This window comes from Rutidosis leptorrhynchoides, chromosome 5, assembly GCF_046630445.1.
Source record: "Rutidosis leptorrhynchoides isolate AG116_Rl617_1_P2 chromosome 5, CSIRO_AGI_Rlap_v1, whole genome shotgun sequence".
NCBI lineage: Eukaryota > Viridiplantae > Streptophyta > Magnoliopsida > Asterales > Asteraceae > Rutidosis > Rutidosis leptorrhynchoides.
This window is the reverse complement of record NC_092337.1, coordinates 137,275,257-137,282,995: the sequence shown is the minus strand read 5'-3', so window position 1 is coordinate 137,282,995 and position 7,739 is coordinate 137,275,257.

Here is a 7,739-nt window from a genome sequence, read left to right as displayed (position 1 = left end):
ATGTGCAGACTTGGTGAGAAGATCAACAATCACCCAAATGGTGTCGTATCCCCAGGCAGTCTTAGGTAACTTCGTGATGAAATCCATGGTAATACCATCCCATTTCCATTCTGGGATTTCTGGTTGTTGAAGTAACCCTGACGGCTTCTGGTGTTCAGCTTTGACTTTGGAACAAGTTAAACATTCCCCAACATATGTTGCAACGTCTGTCTTTAAATTAGGCCACCAATAATGTGTCTTAAGATCTTGGTACATCTTTCCAACTCCAGGATGTATCGAGTATCTTGTCTTATGTGTCTCATTCAATATCAACTTCCTTAATCCACCCAACTTCGGTACCCAAATACGGTTTGCAAAATATCGAATTCCATCTTCCCGTATAACGAGTTGCTTCTCATACTTCTTCATTATTTCATTTCCTATATTTTCTTTAGTAAGTGCTTCTCGTTGAACTTCTTTGATTTGTGAGTTGAGATTCATGCGAATTTTTATGTTCATCGCTCGTACTCGAATTGGTTCTCGTTCCTTTCTGCTTAAAGCGTCAGCCACCACATTCGCTTTCCCTGGATGATAACGAATTTCACAATCATAGTCGTTTATTAACTCGACCCACCTACGTTGCCTCATGTTCAGCTGTTTTTGATCGAAAATATGTTGAAGGCTTTTATGATCAGTAAACACAGTGCATTTAACCCCATACAAGTAGTGTCTCCATATCTTCAATGCAAACACGACTGCTCCCAGTTCTAGATCATGCGTCGTATAATTCCGCTCGTGAATCTTTAATTGTCGGGATGCGTATGCAATAACTTTCTTCCGTTGCATAAGAACGCAACCAAAACCTTGTCGCGAAGCGTCACAATATATTTCAAAATCATCGTTCCCTTCTGGTAACGATAAAATAGGCGCCGTAGTCAACTTCTTTTTCAGTAATTGAAATGCACTCTCCTGCTCAGAAGTCCATTCATATTTCTTCCCTTTTTGTGTTAACGCTGTCAACGGCTTAGCTATTCGGGAAAAATCTTGAATAAACCTTCTATAATAACCGGCTAAACCCAAAAATTGGCGTATCTGCATTGGTGTCTTAGGAGTCTCCCATTTTTCAATGGCTTCAATTTTTGCTGGATCAACCTGAATTCCTTTGCTACCAACAACGTGGCCAAGAAATTGCACTTCTTTCAACCAGAAAGCACATTTAGAAAATTTAGCATATAGCTGTTCTTTTCTCAATAACTCTAATATCAACCTTAAATGCTGTTCATGCTCTTGCTCACTCTTGGAATAGATAAGAATATCATCAATGAAAACGATAACAAACTTATCTAAATATGGACTACAAACTCGATTCATGAGGTCCATGAATACAGCTGGCGCATTCGTCAATCCAAACGGCATGACCAAAAATTCGTAATGACCGTAGCGTGTCCGAAAAGCAGTTTTCGGTATATCTTCTTCTTTGACACGTAATTGATGATAACCCGATCTTAGGTCAATTTTCGAGTACACACATGATCCTTGGAGTTGATCAAATAAGTCGTCAATTCTCGGTAGTGGATACCGATTCTTGATAGTTAACTTATTTAATTCACGATAATCTATACACATTCGGAAAGATCCATCTTTCTTCTTGACGAATAAAATTGGAGCTCCCCACGGTGAAGTGCTTGGTCGTATGAATCCACGGTCTAGTAATTCTTTTAACTGACTTTGAAGTTCTTTTAACTCGGACGGTGCAAGTCTATATGGAGCACGAGCCACTGGTGCAGCTCCTGGTACTAAATCTATTTGAAATTCTACAGATCTAAATGGAGGTAATCCCGGCAACTCTTCCAGAAATACTTCAGGAAAATCTCTTGCCACAGGCATGTCATTGATGCACTTCTCTTTTTCTTTCTTTTCGACTTTATTAACATGTGCTAAGATAGCATAGCACCCTTTCTTCAAGCACTTTTGAGCTTTCAAATAACTAATGAGTTTTAGCTTTGAGTTACCCTTCTCTCCATAAATCATTACTGGCGTTTTATTCTTACGAGGAATGCGAATTGCCTTCTTGGCGCACACAACTTCAGCTCCTATTTTGGACATCCAGTCCATGCCGACTATTACATCAAAACTTCCTAATTCTATGGGTATTAAGTCAATTTTAAATGTTTCTCCGGCTAAATTTATTTTACAATCACGGCAAATTTTATCGGCTTTAATTAGTTTACCATTATCTAACTCAATCATGTACTTAGCATCTAGAGGTAATGATGAACAATTCAATTTAGCGTGAAAGTCTCTACACACGTAACTTCTATCAGCACCAGTATCAAATATAATAGATGCGGATAAGTTATTAATGGTAAACATACCCGTAACAAGCTCCGGGTCTTCACATGCCTCTCTAGCATTAATAACAAATGCTCTCCCACGTGCAGGTCCGATATTCTTCTCTGGATTCGGGCACTGGCTCTTATAGTGACCTTGTTTTCCACACCCAAAACAAGTAATGGTAGCCAAAGCAGTTCTATTTGCATTGGTGGCAGGAGTCTTGGTACCATTTGTAACGAGAGCCCTACAATCTTCAGCAAGATGACCCTTTCGATTACATTTGTTGCATACCACATTACAGTAACCAGAGTGATGTTTGTGGCATCGGTTGCATAAAGGATTTTGTCCTTTATAACCAAAGCTTAAACCACTACCCGCACCTTGCGTGTTTTCTTGTTTCTTAAAAGATTGTTGTTGGTTACCTCGATCATAATTTCCATTCCACTTTCTTTTGTTACCTGATACCTTCACATCAGTATTGGATACTTTCTTATCCATGATGACCTGATCCATTAGCTCGTTTGCCATGGTTATAGCTTCATGAATTGTCTTAGGTTTCGATGCTGTAACATTTGCCTTGACCTTTTTGGGCAACCCATCTTTGTACATTTCAATTTTCCGTTCTTCGGTTGGAACCAATTCAGGACATAGCAAAACTAATTCCATGAATCGCTGATTGTAGTTGGTGATTTCAGTACCAATAACCTTCAGACTTCGTAACTCATCTTCCAACTTCCTAACCTCGTTCCTTGGACAATATTCGTTGATTAACATTGTTTTGAATTCTTCCCATGGAGTATCATAAGCTACATCTCCTCCTACAGCCTTCACATAATTTTTCCACCACGTGAGTGCACTATCTTGTAAAGTGCACGATGCATACTTGGTCATGTCCTTTTCAACACAACCACTTATTTTAAACACAGTCTCCATCTTTTCTATCCACCGGGTTAAACCGATCGGTCCTTCTGTTCCACTGAATGATGAGGGCTTGCAAGCTTGTAAAGTTTTGTAAGTGCACCCCACACGAGGATTTGGGTTAACTGCAGCACCTCTTGCAGCCTCGACCCATAACATTCTGTCGTTCACTCGCTGATTGATGAGTTCCTGGATTTCTTGTTCCGTCATTCGGTTCAATCGCGCCATATTCTTCTATAAGAATGAAAAGAAAATAATTATTCACATGGAATATTATAGATGTAGTGTATATTTACAGTACATTATAGCTTATTAATAATATGAACCAGGTATTATTATAAAAGCCTTTTCTTCTTATTAGCGTTTTATAATTATATCTAGGGTAGTACCTACCCGTTAATGTCCATACTTAATAGCTTAGTACAGAATCAATTACTACCATCTAAATAATACTTAACCATGGAAAATTATTGCATTTCACACTTCACTATTTTACATATGCTTATCTTACATCGAACATTAAACAAACCACACTAATAATATTATACAAAACATTATATGATCCCATGGTTTAATACGGCAGCGCATCGTTTGGTCTATTTTCTAGGACGTTTAGGTTCAAAGAATCGCTTAACGCTTATCCTGACTGTCTGCCTATATTTTGGCTGTGGGACTGAAGAACTGGATGCCGGGATAGAACGAATAGGAATAGCGGGAATATGGGTGGTAGTGTCTAGTGGAGTTGGTGCCACATCATCCTTATTAAACTCAGGATTTGAATTTTCTAATTCATTAGCCTTTCGTTTCTTTCCTAGTTCGAACTCTTCTTTTGTAATTTCCTGTATTTCTTCCTCGGGTTCACTTTCCTCCTCGGGTTCACTTTCCTCCTCGGGTTCACTTTCCTCCTCGGGTTCACTTTCCTCCTCGGGTTCACTTTCCGGGTTCTCTATAGTCGGTTCATCCGGAATTTGTGAGTCTTCCCCAAAGATATTATTTTCGTCATCGGATAGGTTAATGACTGGAACATCATCTGAAGATTCTGGTTCGGAGTCGCTGAATGTGATAACAAGTTTTGAGCCCGACATCTATCACACAACAACTAACCCATTAGTACTACATAATATTTACATATAAATTTTAACCAACGATGATAAGCAATGGTTTTTAAATAAGACCCGGTCAAAGTCCAGACTTACTAATGTATCCTAACGACTTATCAGTTAGACACACTAATGCAAACCTGGTTCGCTAAGACCACCGCTCTGATACCATATGTCATAACCCGTCCTTAACCGTAAGAACGTGTTAGATAACGTATGATTTCATTGCGAGGTATTGACCTCTATATGCGACATTTTTAAAAGAAAAACTGCATATATTATACATTACAAACCATGATTCTTATTTTTGATACAAGCTTTGGACGAAATAAAGATGATTATCGTTTAGCGATAATCTTCGACTTACAAACTTTACAAATGATGATAACAACACGATTTCTAGCATATTTTACAACACAAGTTCTTAGATATGCAGTTTTATTTTTGACACAAATATGCGTACGCAAGATCCTGCTCAAATTCAACATAATGCAGCGGAAGCTTCTAAATATCACCTGAGAATAAACATGTTTAAAATGTCAACATAAAGTTGGTGAGATATAGGTTTAGTGCCAGCAGCAATATATATATATATATATAGACCACAAGATTTCATATATAAACATTTTCATAAAAATATTCTAAGTGGTTGAGCACTTGGTAACCATACTTAACATTTAATCACGTCGCATATTCCCTTTAATATGAAATCTTACTACACCGTACCAAGTGTAGTCACAAAACGAAGTACTGTGCAACCGTTGAATACTGGTCGTCCAGTCCGGTTGGGGTTGTCAGGCCCGATAGATCTATCAACAGGATTCGCGTTTACAATACCGCTGTAAATATTAGTTACCAAGCTACAGGGAAGTATGCCAGTGGTACAACTCAACGTAGAATATATTTTCAGTTACTTGTGTCCATAACGTAAAACATAAAATACATGTATTCTCATCCCGAAATATTTAGAGTTTAAAAGTGGGACTATATACTCACTTTCGTCTTGAAGATATATATAATTTGACTTGGTCTCCGGTTGATATCACGAACCTATCCATATATAATATATCAATACCTTTTCTTTTTAAACAAACGTCACATATATATACTTGTTATACTTTTAATACTTTTAATAATTCCTTAGTCCGTAGTTAGCAGTTCGTTGTTAGTAATTCAATTTTAATGGTTCATTTTTAGATGTTTAATATACCCTCAATGAAATAAATAAAACCCCCAACGAAATAAATAAAACCCCATCGTATATGTATTGGTCGAGATTAATCTTGACCCATGGTACCGGTGTTGTCAAATGACGTGTTGCGTACATAAAGTACCGGTGTTGTCAAATGACGTGTTGCGTACAATCATGGGATCTTATGATTAATCTTCTCGTATTATTTACGGGTGATCCTGAACCATATAAAATTAAATTATGAGTACATATATATAAAATATCATGTTATTTTAAAAAGATGTGATTTATTTAATTTTCTCCAATTATTTTCGTAGCTAAACTAGTCTTAGATATCCGATCTCGTTTTGGTCATAGTTTCTTCGTTACAACTCCGTTTTCGTTGATTCAACTTGCCACTTCCTTGGATCGAGTCCCTCTTTAAGACTATGAACTGTAAATACCTTAGTTTGTATTCGAAATCACAGGTCATAGGTCAAACTTTAGTGAAACTTATGAAGTTAATCATTTTCCATCATGTAAACAACCTTAAATGATTATTTTTCTAAAAATACTTATACTTTGAGTTAAATCATGAAATTTTTTATGTGTTATCATATTTATAGTAAAAATCATTTTTCCAGAAAATAAACCTCCAATTCAAAGTTTAAGATGGTTTTTAATTATCCAACCCAAAACAGCCCCCGGTTGCACTCCGATGTCGTAAATTCAGTTTTTAAGGTGTTCTTTGAAAAACCAAGTTATACCTTGTTAAATTAGCATATATTTAAGATATATTACAGGTCTTGAAGTATTTTAAAAGTTAAGTTAGAAGGATCTATTTAGTTTGCAAACAAGTTTGAAAACTTTCAAACTATGTTCTTGTTGTTAAACTTTTATACCACAAAATAAGATAGCTATATATATATGAATCGAATAAGGTTATGAACATAGATTCTACCTCAAGTTCCTTGGACAAGGTTGCTGTAAAAGAGGAGTAAGAACCTAGAACCAAAAGGGTGATGGAAGTGGATGAAAGATTGGAAGTAAGTTGGTGTTCTTGGAAGGATTTCTTGAAGTGTTTTTGTAAGGTTTTCTTATGAGGTTTAAGTGTTGTTTTTGAAGCTAAATGATGGGGAAAATGCTTGGAGATGATCAAGTATGAAGTTAAGAGTATTTTGAGAGAGAAATGGAAGTGTAAGTATGAGAAAATGGGGTGAAGAAATGGTGTGCATGCATAAAAACGTTTTTAGGTTATAAAGGAAAAAAAGATACCTAACTTTGTTTTCTTGCTAAATAATTCATGCTACTTGACAAATGGTTGGTTCCACATGTTTCTTAATCATTTAAGGCTGCTAAGGAGCAGATTTTTATTGGTATATACCAATAGTAAATACATCTAGAAGCTGCGTATGATACGGGTACATATACCCTAGGTATACGTATAGAAATCTTTGAGAAAACGGAACGAGGATTCAAATATAGCTATCTTTTGTAAATATACTTATATTGTTTTATGTATGTAAGCCCTTTAAAAGTGATTAAATACATTACTTATACGATATATGTATAAACATTATAGGTTATAAGTATTTAAGTCAAATAACGTTACGTATGGTTATCGTTTTGAAAACTTAAGTTAGTAGTTTCAAAATATACTTATAACTTATTGTTATTAATACAAAATGAGATATTAAAACATTCTTAGATCATGTTAAATATGTATATATACATATATATACACAAACGTATAATTATCATATATTGTATAGTTCGTGATATCATCGGTCAAACTAGACGGTCAAACGTTGTGTAAAACTCTTTTCGAAAACATAAGTCTCAACAATTTGGATTGCTTATCATGTTGGTAAGGTTTAATTTATGTAAATATTAATCTTATAAGTATAGAACGATCAAAAAAGTGCGGGTCATTACATCATTAGATATAATAAACAATGGGTTAACAACATTAATTGAGATCGTTAACTTAAAGGTTTCAAAACAACACTTACATGTAACGACTAACGATGACTTAACGACTCCGTTAAAATGTATATACATGTAGTGTATTTAGATGTATTAAAATACTTTTAGAAGACTTCAAGACATATATCGAAACACTCATACTTAACGAAAATGGTTACAGTTACTTTCCCATTCTTTTCTTTCATCAAGAATTCTAGTCGTATTCTTACCCGTATTATACACAGCTTCAAAACGTACTTACTATGGGTATA